This window comes from Acanthopagrus latus, chromosome 12 (assembly GCF_904848185.1).
Source record: "Acanthopagrus latus isolate v.2019 chromosome 12, fAcaLat1.1, whole genome shotgun sequence".
Lineage (NCBI taxonomy): Eukaryota > Metazoa > Chordata > Actinopteri > Spariformes > Sparidae > Acanthopagrus > Acanthopagrus latus.
The window spans coordinates 5,317,795-5,332,039 of record NC_051050.1 but is presented as its reverse complement, the minus strand read 5'-3'; positions in this window follow the sequence as shown (position 1 = coordinate 5,332,039).

Sequence of the window (14,245 nt, the reverse complement as noted above, 5' to 3'; positions counted from 1 at the left end):
CATATAGCTTCATCAGAACGCTGAAAAATATATCTTATCACATGTAGGCCTGATAATCTTTTTTTGTATTTAATAACCTGGTTAGGATCATGGACAGAATACAATTCGGTTTTGTCCTTCAGGCATCGTCAATCCAGCCAAAACTTTCAAACTAACATGTCTTCTGCAAAGTGCTCCACTAGGTGGTGCTAGAGGATCAACATTCATGAAACTGCAGCCTTAACGTTGAGCCCAGCACCTAGGCTGACAGCACAGAGGTATACAGCACACTATCAGCAGCCAGGCACAAAGGCGGCCATCCTTTATTTTGACTTTATCTCTCTGAGAAATGTAGCCAACTTTTACTGCCGCAGATGTCATTTTTCAAGAGATGAGAATTTGGAGATTTGGAGAAGTTAACTTTCAAAACGAGAAAGACAAAATCCCAACATTTCCCCAGTTTTTTTTTAAGTGGGAACAAAAGAAAACAAAGACACTTTTGATACCGAAAACAACATCACGACACGAGCAAAACAAGACAAAGGAAATGAAACTGACACATAGTTTTAAATTCAATCAAAGAGTGATCGCTACAAAACTGCATTTTGAAAGGACCCTCGAAAACTGGATTGGACGTGATCGATAGCCATCACCCGTCAGCATCTCCAAAAAAGTTGCTGTATAAAGAAATGGAGCCAGTTTCAGACGCAGGAAACTGAAAACCTATGTCCTCGCGTAAACCTGCTCTCTGAGGAGCCCGGTGTTGCTTGCGGCGGTGCCGGCGGTACCCCCTGTGTGTCTGCGTCTCACGCTGCACTAAGCAGGTCACACACTTCTAATACCAGTTTATTGCATTTAGTATAACCTCTGGGCCAGCTGTGCTTAATGCTGCTAAGAATTCAGTGTTTTCATGGAGATTAAACTCCCACCGACACTGAGGTGAAGTTCTCTGTGCAGGAAGTTTGTTGGAAAATAACTCTGCAAGACACACACACACACACACACACAGACGCTTTTTATTAGAGCTGTAAAGAAAAAATCATGCAAAATCAGGATGGTGGATACAGAGGGTGAGAGAGTTCAGTTTGGCTTGTTACAGATAGAGTGAATATATCTTAATATATTTGAAAAGTGCATAATGAAAAAAGCAGTGACTTCCTTTTTACCTCCTTAAATGTGACATTAGTGTTGTTAGAGAGGCCGGTAATGTCTGATATCTGATTAAATATTGGACAATCGTTACTCATGCGTGTTTCTTGCTGACAAACTGGCAGGAACGTCATTAGGCCAGCGTAGCTGGATGACCAGGGGTGCTCCTAATCCGCGCTTGTTGACTTTTTAAAAAGCGCGTGCAGTGAGCGGTACCGCTAGTTAGCCAAATGGTCATTAAAGCAGCGGATATGTGGAGCACGAAGAGAAATTTTTTGTCCAGGGATCACGACCCACCAACCTCTTGCCAAATCTTAATCAGCCAGAATTATTCAATTGATGCTTTTTTTCCCCCCAATGCTTCTGAAATAAAACAATCCTTAAGCTTGAGCCTTGGAAAAAGGGTTAATCAAACAGCAGTCCAATTTGTTCCCTCTGTCAACAGGTAGCGCTGGAACCTGAAGATGGCATCAAATGTCTGGTCCGAGTCGCCATTTTCAGTTGAGGCAGGTACTGAAAATCTCTAAACACCGTTCATGACCAGCCCATAAAGACAGTACAAAGAAGTTAGACCATAGCTGGTTGAACTAGTGGAGAATCTAGCTGCTAAAACACCCACAAATGTTTAGCAGGCCTCTGTGGAACATGTGTTTTAGAGAGTCCTTCTGGCGGAGCTGACCGACTTCCTGCTGGCTCCCTGCACACATAAATGGCATGAAAATAATTCACTGATTTTATTGGTTTGGGCTGAATTTCATTGGATTTAGAGCGATTGTAACTTTCAGAGGCGTTTATTCATCATTTTACAGCCGTTCCCTTTGAATCATCGCGTATGTGGCGAAGGCAAGCGTTCGTCACGTTACCCCGCAGCACCAAATATTGGCGCCGCGCCAAAAAAGTCGCCCCGCAGCCCCCCGACTGATCCTGGAGCCCTGATCCCTGTAATCGAGCATATTGATCTGTTTGCATACAGACAGAAGTTATTACTCAAGTTCACTTCGGGGAACGGCAGCAGCGTTGATGCCTCCAGGCGATCCCGCCGCCGCCTCGCCTGACTGACCTCCAGCAACTTTCATTCCTCGTCCACCGCGGCACCCCGGCGTGTTGCCTCGCTGTGATTAATGAAAGACAGTTTCAGGGGTCACTACCCTGACGGTCAGCTGGAGCCGTGTGGTGACGGAGTGTCACTGACTACAGAGTGATAAACTGCGGGGACGGAGAACAGGCAATCAGCATGCAGAGGTGCTCTCCTCCCGATCGTTCGATCCCAAGGTCCAGATTTAGTCACAGTGGTAATCATAGCTTCACCGTCGGAGCTGCTGGACTCTGCAGGGGCCTGTCTGTAGAGATCAGCTGCGCCAACATGGTTTCTTCTTCAAGCCCTCTTTTATTTAAAGACTCACTTCTCCAAGCGAGTGTAGCCCTTAAACTGGTTACTTTTACTACTACTACTGTTACAGGCTATTTACTTTCACCAGACCTCACTGTAATCAGTTGTCATCAACTTTTATCACTATTTTCGCTTCTTGGATAAGTGTTTTCATTTACACTCTGACTATGTTTCGGAAAGTGACATTAAATAAGGTCAACACATCTGTCCACACATTTTCCAAAAAGTTCACCGACAATACTGTATAAGTTGGATGGATGAGTGAACAGATAGATGGATGGACAGATGGATGGACAGATGGATGGGTGACGGAGTGGGTGGATGGATAGATTAACGGTAAATGGTGGGATTGGAAAGGGAATGTATGTTTGTATTGATAATGAATGGATTGATAGCAAGCGGCTGGAGGGAGGGATGGGTGGATGGATTGCTGGCTGGCTTGATCCGGGAGTATCTGGAGCGCTCGTCACAGGCCACAGAACCGGATCAATGCTCGTCACCTGACCGGGACACGTGACCGCGCGGGCAGAATGCGATCAATCAGCTGCGGGGCCACAGCTCGGTGACGTGATGACTCTGACCTTGGACAGGCACCATTAATTAAACTCTGTCGAGCTCTTTATCACTCACTGCTCCCTCTCGTGTGGACGGCCCCATCAGTCAGCGGCAGCAGTCCGGCTGTCAGCAGTGAGCCGGATCATGTGAGGAGTTCAGCCCGGGCTTACATTATGTGCATTATACGGCGTTATCAGGCGTATGTGGGTCAATTTGTATACAAGAGCTGGAGCCGGTGTCAGGGATGATGTGAGCTGAGCTCACGCACGTTAAGTCAGTACTGAGTCTGCAGGAAGTGCAATCAAAGTGTTATTTTTAACTCTAGTAAAAAACTACTACTATTACTATTCTTATTGTTTTGAACGTAGCCTTATTATTGCCTAAACTTACATTAAATCTGTGTCTTGAGGGGACAAACGAACAAAAATATAATGAAAATAAATGCTGGACGAGACAGATCAGATTGGGTCAGACAGAGAGAGAGCCAATATTAAAGGACTTGGATTATGATCAAGACAAAAACAAACCCCACAAGCTGCTTTAGACTGAGCCCTGTGACTTTCCGAAGATCAATGTTAGTATGTCTCTCTGGCTTAGGGGCCCCCTTAACCCTCTTGGGCCCCTTGGGCTGGGGCCCGGTAAGCCTGTGCTCTAATCCATCCACGTATTAGAGTAAATAAGTGTTATCGGTACGGTTTGAATTAAGCATCACAAATAATATGAAGTACTGACAGCAACGGAAGAGGGGAACGTCATGCTTGCTCATTTGTTGAAAAGGAAAGAAAAGGAGGAGAGAGTAAAAGGAAAAAAAATTAAAAAGAAAGAACTGATCAAACAGGAGGAAAAGCGAGAAAGAAAGCATGCTTTTGTCCTGTTTTTCTGACGAATTTGTTGCCATATTTAAGATACAACTGCATTTATTCCATGCTTAATGTGGAATCTGTGTCTGAAGATGTAAACACCAACTCCAACTGTCATATACAGTTTGTAGGGGACAGAAAATAACAATGACTTCTGTAGCAAGTCTCCTACACATCTTAGCATCAACACATGTCAAACTGTACCTGCCACCTATACAGTTCCACATCATCACAAGACACATCTCATCTATAAATTGGTCATTTTATCATTCAAACATGTGCGTATTTTATTACTTTTATTGTCTCGAACCCGATGGGGAAATTATGCCCCCCCTCCCAAAAAAAAAAAAAAAACGGCATCATGGTCAGAAGCAGAACCTAAGTGGTGCAATATTTAACAAAGGCACTCTGCGGTCTAGCGCAAACCAGCGGCGGAGTGGCGGTGAATGAAGCCGGCCAGAATCAATGAGTCCTATAGCAAATGTGCAGCGGCAGCAAATGATGCATTAATTTCTCCTGCGAGTCCTCTTGATGAAAGGAGGGCTCATTTTATTGACTGACAGGGAAAGGTCAGAGTGGGGGAACGGCACCCCCCCGGACCTCCAAAGATGGAGTGATATTTCGTGTGAAGAAATCAAAACAAGGCATCTAAATGGAGCCAATGGGGAACGTGGACCCAGCTGCACTATCGGCGGGAGAAGAAGAAAAAAAACAAAAAAAAAAAACAGAAGGAGCGCTCTCAGAGACGAGAGTCACAGAGGGATCAAGTCTGACATTCTGCCTGTCATTTAGCTCATTTCCCACTTGGTTCATACTTCGCGTCTACCTGTGGAAGACAGCTGAAGGGTTCATTTACAAAAACAATTATCTCTTATTTTCCAGAAATCTTTTTTTCCTTTTTTTAAATTGTGCGCTGCAGGGACTATCAATCAAACTGGTATTTTAATAAATTGGTTTGCTTTTCCTTATTTTTCGCTAATCGTGTTTTCCATTCAGTCTGCAGTCAGAGGAACATCAATCCAGCTGAGAATAGCTCTTATCTGAAAACCCCTTCATTTCATCAATCATTCAAGCACACACATAAACATGATTTATGACAGACGGATCATTTACAGATAAAAAAAAAGTTGTATTTTCAAAACTTGAGTTGTTAAATATTTAAGAGAACTGAATATGTAGTGACTAGAATATGGCTACAAAACCCTACTCTAGGAACAATGAAAATAAAGCGCAAATACAAGCATGACACATCAAGACAAAATACAATATTTAATGAGAACGCGACTCATGAAACGCTCTGATCATGTGTTCAAACAGGGGGATGGGTAAATATGTTGAATGCACCAACTGGAGCAAAATCTAGGGACCCTTACCCTGCTGGAAAACCCAGCATAGACCAGCATATGTTGTGTTTTGGTGCTGGTATGTATCTATATTTCATATTGGGCTGTGAAAGCCCAATACAGGACACAGAGTCAGTGAGGTTGTCACAGTGCACCAAGTTCACTGAACACAAGCTTCAAATCTGCAGGATTTTGGGCTCATTTGAGGACACCTGAAACAAACTGTAAATACTGCACTCAATATACAGAAATATAAATGCAACACTTTGGTTTTTGTTTTTTGCTCCCATTTCTCTCACAAGTTGAAGTAAACAATTTTATAAAGTTTTTCTTTTGCATGCGCACGCATTTGTTAAAATCCTATCAGATAAAACCCATCCACCTGACAGGTGTGGCAAATCAAGATGCTGACTGAACAGGACTCAGATTGGATGTTGGTGACCAGCTTCATTAGCAACTTCACCAGCAAGACTGTGCTGGTAGGCTCCATAATTAATGGGAGGTAGCTGGTCCACCAGCTAAACCAGCAGAAACCAGCACTAACCAGCAGAGACCTGTTTTTTTTTTCAGCAGAGATAGCTTTATTTGTCCAAGTATGTTTAACATGAAAAAAACTCCACAGCTTTCTTTTGCAGTTAGTCAAGCATTTTCTCCAGTAGTAGCCCAGATGAGTGCAAAATGCAAACACATTTTACAGATGTTTCAAAATAGATAACGTAGGACTGACTAGAGTCCACAGCCGGCGCTTTGAGCGAGCTGCAGACATCACTCCAGCGTACGAACACGCCTACAGGTACAGAGCTAACCTGTTTTCTGTGCTCGATATTTTAGTTTAGTGTGTTTGCCTGCTAACATCTGCTAGTTAGCACAAAACACCAAGCACAGCTGATGGCTAATGCTTTCAGAAAAACAGCCGTATAGACGGACTGCGCTCGGCTTATTACGACCTACATTTGTGTTTACTGTGAGAACGCGAACTCTGGTGGCCGTAGAAATGACAATGGAGGCAAAGAAGCAAAGCCAGGCGACATGAAAGAGCACCAAACACACACAGAATGTTCAACTGCTTGTCATGTGTGAATGTGTGCGTGGAAAAGAGAAAGACAGACGGTGTTTTGACAGTGTCCAAGACAACCAACACTGTGTGTGTTCTGATGGCAGCAGTGCGCTCCTCCGAATGGCAGCTGGAGAGAGGCACATCTCCAATTTTCTGACTCTTCTACAGCAGACTAATGGTAATCACCATCATCATCATGTTTCCTTTCTTGGAGAGGCTGGATGGAAAATTTCAGATATCTCTTTGACAGCTTCAGTGTCGGCAGGCCAGTGCTGCCCAGCGTTAGATCTCCATTTTCTGGTGAAGCATACGGCAGGGTTTTTAAGAGAGGGCAAGTGCAGCGCCTCTGCAGAATGGAACGGACTGACCTGCAGGAGAATTTGGCTTTGGACTGAGAAACCGGCAAAGGTCCAGTTCAGCTGCGAGGCCATCTTCATGCTCGCAGTGTTTGGCTGAAAAATTTGGATCGGCGTCTTGGTCTGGTAACCGCACTTCATATGCCTCGGCTCAGGCGGCTGACCGCAGGCGAAAGGAGCCATTTCTCCCGACACGCCGGACTGTGTTTTGAAATTCAGTAACACTTAGTGTCATCGTCCACCACGACGTTTCCGTGGACAGCACGTCTGTCCCACCACCTTTCATTACAAACTGAAATTCTGTTTGGTCATAAACTAAAACACCGGACGAATTCAAAGTATGACCCAAGTGGCTTTTCCCTCAAATGTCCAGGCAATCCATCTGGTATGGACTGACATTACCATCCCTACAGCAGTGCAAATATTATGGCTCAGCTAAATGGTTATATCAATGAGCATGTCTTCAAATGACTAATTTGTCTGCTGGTTATTCCACTTGCCCTGTCTATTAATCTGCACCCTCCAACAACAAAGCCAACGCGTCTCCGTCCAACATCGAAATGAAACTGTGCTAAAACCCAGTCGGCCCACCACAAGAGTCAAGGAAAAAACACTACGAGCTATTCATTTTTGGGGAATTAATTAAGCCATTTGAGATTTAGCGGGGGAATCTGCTTAAGTCGAGCACACTGAGCACACACAGTTTTGCAAGAAAATCTGCAGGACGGATCTATAGGGAACAAACGTGTTGCTTGATGGAACAATGAATGAAAAACACATTTCTCTCTTGCACTTACAATTCATTCATGGTAATGTTTAGATGCAAAACGGATATCATACGTGCTATGTTGTAAACAGAAAGCCAACGTCACAGCTACAGCAGAGGAGATCTGCTTGATTACAGGGCATCATAGCATGTGATATATATTCTGAAATGGAAAGGAAAGGATGATATCTGTATATTAGTTAAGGCTTGAATGGTTCATTGCTTTTGTGTTTGACATGCGTATGACTTCTCTCTCTCTCTACAGGCAGCAGCAGGTTCAGGGAGCCCCAGAAAATCTCCCGCAGCCATTCGTTTCTCACATTATCCGTCATTTTTTCCGGCGAGTGAGACGGACAGCTTTATGATGTCTTTATATTGAAATGCTTTCCAGGGGCCAAGGACAGTCGAGTCTTTTCACCTATTAAAGCATTTCAAGTAAAAGCCTGGAAATCTCACTCTGAGTTCCCTGACATTATTTCACTGGGTACTCTATAAAGCCGCTCGTAGCCTCACTGTACCGTAATCGTCTATTGATGCATATTGTCCTTTGGTGTTCGGGACTGTCTCATTCATACGCATTATACGGCAGTCCATACACCTGCATACATCACAGGACTTTTCTATAAATAGGCGGAAAATGAAAGCAGGTTTGGCTCTTTGCCCTCACCGAGCCTGCTCTGGGGAAGCACTCCCCCGAGGAGACGAGCTCACAGAATCACTATCATCCTCTAAATCACTTCCTAACACTTGTCCGCATTTATTTAATTGTGTTTCTATCTCCACCGCTGTTAATAAAGCTGCTCCATTCTTCCTGTCGTTATTTGTTTCCTCCGTTTCTACTGTTCAATTACCTCGGACTCAGTCAATAAACTGCCCTACATTGATCCAGCCAGTCTTTCAGGTTCACTTATTTCAGCAATGCCTGGCATAATTCATACTGGGCCTGTCAACCTGTAAATATATCTAGAGCCTCACAGTCAGGACTTCCTCTGGCATGTCTCGAAGTTTTCTTTCTCTCTCTCTCTCTCTTTCTGAACGCATTCACAGCATGAACGTGTAACCCGGTGTGAGCGCACGTGAGCTCGCCCGCATGTGTGACTAATCTACCTGCTCTAATGGCACCATTAGAGTGTTTCATCGGAGCCCAAATAGGCTGAGGCCTGCTCTTAATGGAGCCTGCGCGGCTCTGAACTGAGAGCACAGTCCGGTGGCTGGAGGAGGACATTTCGCTCCGGCAATAATAAGGCATAACAAGATCTGCAAAGTGTTCAAATGGTAAAATCAATACTAAACTGAAATGTTGCCATGGACACGTGGAAAGCCAGCGGAGGAGAGTGGAGAGGCGCCACTGATCTGGAATATTGGGGTTTATTGAGGTTGAGTGTTGCATGGTTTTATCTTCAGCGATGGAAGAAGAGAAATGGCTGAGCTGAGAGTGCAAGGAGAATTTCTGAACAGCTAGCCTCATCAGAGGAAGAAGAAAAAAGAAGTTAACAAGAAGTTGTTGAAAATGGAAAGACTTCTTCTGCCATGTCCTCAAAGCAAAGCTGACACTGCTTTCATGCATTCAGAGTTTGCCTTGAGATTCGAGTTGCTTTTCGCCAGGTAGTTTATGTTAATGGTTCATTCATGACCGGCTGTGACTGCATCCATCACCAGATTGATGTAGAAACCTGGATGTTGGGTAATGTTGGAGTGTCATCATGGCAGCATGTGGTCCTGGAGACACCTTCTATACTGTGACCTGGACTCAAGTCGCACTTAAGTCGCACACTCAGTGAATTGACATCGGAAACAAAGGCAGAGCTTTAAAGTGTTTGTGATCCAAGTCAAGGTGCCAGAAAGGGGCACTGGCTGCCTTTACACCCTTGTGTCTAGGCTGGGACTAACTGGTTAGCACACTAAGCTCTGTAGATATCTCTGCAGCACAATACATAGACGTCATAACGTAATAACTGTTATTTCCTCACATCCTGTTGATAATTTTAGTTGACTGTTGACCAGTTTTTGGTAAATTTAGCTGAATGAATACTATAAAACTAACTTTAGGGATAATGGGATCCCACTTTAGTGAAGCTGGTATTGGTTTCACCTCGTCTGTCTGCCTCTGGACAAATTCTGTCGACACAATAGTGTCACAACTGTCACAACCTGAGTAATGACTACTGACTAAAAAGTGACAAAAAAAAAACAAAAAACTAAGCTCTGGACCGGACACCATGCTGTCATTTCCAGGCACCTCATGCTTTGTCTCATGTCTCCAGACTCAGGCTTTGCCCACTGACATATAAACAGACCTTCCACTGTACTGGCAGGTGTGCTCACCTCTTTTTCAAGCATGGTTACTCATTAAGTGGCAGAGCATCCTGCTGCCAGCGCTGATATTCTTTGTCTGTTTTGGGTCTGTTCGGGTCGACAGCACTTTGGATCCCATCTAATTATCCCTGTGTCTGTTAATTAGATTCGGAATTGCCCAGGGCAGCGAGAATTGACAGGAAGACGTGTCCGTGCGAGTCTAAAACTTAGTGTCCCAGGCCTTGCAGATCTACTTTAGAAATGTGCAGGGACAAGTGGAGAAAGGAGTCAGGTAGGCAGCTGCAGCTAGCTTTGCTTCGATTTTTTGTCCAAGCGCGCTTGAATAGTTCCAAACGGGATTTAGACAGCAAAAGCCAATCAGCGCAGATGAACCTTTGAGATTTCTAAACATTTCCTATGACTATTTCCCGGGGCGCACTTCATTTGAAGCATACTGAGGCCTTTACACGGCCTGCGTCATGTTTCCTGCATCATGTTTCAGTTGCAGAGTGACTTTGCATGTATATTGAAACATCAGATGACAGTTACCATGAATGCTTTCCAACGTATTGCCGCCAACTGTTCTGTGTCTCAGGTATACAGCAGGTGATACAGCTGAGAATGACACCTGTATCTGTATTCCTTCGTAAGGGGAAAAAACAAAAAAAAAAAACCTTTGCCATAACAGACGCACAAGGGTTGGTTGCAGAAAAAAAGTCCACACAGCTCTCGGACATAAACAAGGGCCGTGCCACTGTAGGGAGATTAAAACTGTTGACTCAGTAGACGAACAAAAAAATAACAAAGGGATGAGGAGAGAAGCTGTTTCTGTCCGTCAGCCTGACTGTGGACCGGATTTAGAGGTGATAGAGAGTCACTAGAGAGGGTTGTTTTCTCTCTCTTTCCTGCTTAGAATGTCAGGTACTCCGTTAATGAGAAAAGCGTGGATGTCAGAGTCTGAACTCTTGGGCAGTTTCTGCCCGTCTCCTAGGAAACAATTAAGACTCTCTACTCGTGGACAGCCACAAGCCCTCCCCTTCCTTCAGCATGCAGGGTATCTATAAGTCTCTCCTCCTCTGTGTGATCTGTTAGGGCTGTTTCTCAGAATTTGGCAAAGCATAACACAAGTTTTTGTTGCTTTTGTTTATATGCTCCAAAACCACAACCCCATCGCCTCTGCGGGCAGTGAACGGCACCCTCTGTCATTAAGACCCTCGATTCAAGAGAGGAGAAACATGCTGTATTTTAAAAAAACCCCAACCTTTTAATGGGGAATAAAAGATGGAAGAAACCTCAGGAAGAGCCACAGAGGAAGGATACCTGTCCCAGGATGGGCAGAAATGCAACAGAGGATATTTAATAGAGGACATATTTGAAGTGTGTGGATCCAGGAGGACTACTGAGCAGGCCGAGGCGTCGACAAGGGGTGCCTGAGTGATATGGGGTCCGCTCCACCGGGGAGACCTGGACGAGGACAGGCCACACAAGGTAATTAGCTAAAAAGACATTAGAATGTAATAGATTTTAATTTTACAGTTGAACAGAGGAGAGCAGAGATCCATGGGAGCCTGGCCCAGGTTCTGACAATCCAGATCCGTCAATATGTGAGGCAGCAGGTGCCAGGGGACAGAGAGATGTGCCCAGGGGGCCGTGGTCCAGCAAACTGTTGTACGTGAGAAAAAGGAATAAAACAGTGATGTCCTGCTCATTTGCTCACAGACGGTGTTAGCTGACTGACAGTTGAAGTACTTCATGGTTTGAATGGACACAAAACTCTCCTGGCTGAACTGTTAGCCACGAAGGTTCACGATTCTGTTAGATCTGGTACTTTGATGAGAGTCAAAAGTGCAAGTCGGTGTAAATAAAAGTATCGACAGAGGAGTGAACCACGGCTCCTCTGGGCACGTCGGCACAGCACATGCTGCGATGGAGCCGATGTGACTGACGATTGCACTTTGTAGAAAAACCCGATGAAACATCCAGGAGTGGTATCAGTTTACTCTCGGGTTCTGAGTCAGTGTTGGATGTATTTGTTTTGATGGAGCACTGTTGTCACGACACTGACTCCACAGCTACTGTAATTCTGTGAGGAGCCATGGTTATCTTTATGTTCAGAGTCATGTTCCACACCAAACTGACAAATAACAGATACAATCTCAGATACAAAGTTAAAATGATTAAGACAAAGGGACACATAGAAACGTATGGTATTGTTTAGTGAGAAACCCATGTGTTTCTATGTTGTTGGCAATGACCCTATAATAATTATAATAATAATAAAATAATATGTGTTAAAAAAATGTGTTAAAAAATGTGTTAATTTGTTAATCTCAGCCAAGAGTATAATGCCGGTTGTGAAAAAACCCCCCAAAAAAACCAAAAAAACCAAATACGTAAGAATGTAGCAAACTGGGGCAGTGATCAGCTCAGTTGTTGGAGTGGGCGTCCCATCTACGGAGGATTTTTTCACACTGCAGTGGCCGCAGGTTCGAGTCCCCGCCCTGTTTCCTGTCATCTCTAAAGCTGCCCAGTAACATCATAAGAGGGCCAAAAAATATTTAAAAAGAACGTAGCAAACTGCTCCAGTGTAGTGTCACCCAGTGTCAGCAATAATGACGCCTGCTAGCTCGTGTTAGCAGTGTTACCTAGTGTAACACAAAGGCAGCCGCTTGAGGGGCGGATGGTTGGATTGCATTGTAGTAAATGCAGTGGTAGCAGGGAGGTGGAGGGCTGAATGTTATCTTTTTCAGAAATATGTGAACAGGAACAGGATGAAGTGCGTCCAGCTCTGGACGGTCCTCCGAGGATAATCCCTACACTAGACACAGAGTCTTCAGTGTGTCCAGTACTGATTTATAACCATGCTTTACAGATGAGTTCGACTTACCTAATACCTGCTCAACACCAGCGTGTTAGCATTATGACTGTGAGCACGTTAGCGTGCTGATACAATCTCAGTACAATCCGCGGCCTCACAGAGCCACTAGTGCGTCTGCAGACTCTCCATGTTATTTTCTGCACTCCTCTCTCTGGATTCCGCTCCTCCTCTGCTTCATTAGTATCTGCAGGTTTCTCCATAGCCACAATGGACCAGCTGTTCTGTAAAGAAGAGGCCTGGGGAGCAGCCGGACTGAAGTGAAAGCCATTTTCGCTCTCTTGTTCCCTCGGTCTCACAAAAAAAAAGGAAAAAAAAACAAAAAAAAAAACGCTCTTTCTATTCCTTACACTTTCTATTCATTTGACGCCATTGTGGGACCTGTCTCAAGGTTATCCTTTAAGTGCAGGTGTGTGTTTGTGTGTGTGAAGCTCAAAGAATCTGGTGTATTGATTGAGGCCGCGGGGTGAACCTGTCAGCGGCCTTGAGTCCTGGTGAACAGCACAGGGACGTGCAGGTAAGAGGTGATGGATTTCTGAGTTACAGCTTACACTCTATTTATCCAGGTTTCTACTGTGGGCCCACAGTGTTCAGCCACATGAATACAACCTTTTAATGCTCCCATTATCGTTCAGATTCCTTAAAGGGACAGTTCACCTAAAACAGTGACCCAAGTGAGCCGTAGATCTCTTCCTTCTCTGCGATGTAATGGGCCAGAAATTTCTCATGGATGAATCTCCAGAGAACCAAGCTAACCAGCGTGTCATGCAATTCCTGTTTTGCACTTTTTGAGTTGAATGTACATGGCTACAGTAAAAACCGGTGAATTCTCTGGGCAGGTAACGTGGTCGACATCTTTGCATCAGGAAATCGACGTCTGGTCACCGCTGTCCATCCACTTTGACTGCACTTTAGCACCAAGCGTAACTAATGCAGACACATAGCACCGCTTCCTCGTGCCCGTCTTGTCGGCTCTGAACACGGTCCGCCCGCTCAGTGCAACAGCTTGATCTGGGTCCCTGTGAAGATACGGGCACAGCAGCCGGCAGCCCGACACTTGTAAATTTGAAGCTGTAGCTGCTCCTCTAGTGCAGTACTATAAAGAGCGAGAAAAGCCCAATTCAAGGGGTGTTTGGAGTGGTTGGATGGGCCACATACAGGACTATGATTGTAAAGTAACATACTTATTTGATAGACTTTGGTTAAATAATGTGGTTTGTATGTGTGATGTATGATTTTTTTTTTCCCTAAACCTAACCAAGTTTGTCAGCAAGCTTTTTTTTTTTTTTTTCCTTTAAAAAAGTAGAAGCAGATGTGACATATAACGCATTACTGCTGGATGGACGAAGCTGCTGCATTTGACGATTTGGGGGTGAGAATGTGTTGAACGCAGCAGTTACTCTCTGACCATCTTAATTTAAAGGGCTAGTTTGGTTGCAAACTATGACAGAAATGCTTTGGCTTTCTTTCTTTCTTTCTTTCTTTCTTTCTTTCTTTCTTTCTTTCTTTCTCTTAAAGCCCAATCGATAACGCTTTTTAATGCACTTGTATCAACCCTCACGGCGCTGGAGTGTGCAGGCAGCGGGGGAACAACACATTTACAGTTCCCGCAGGATCGAG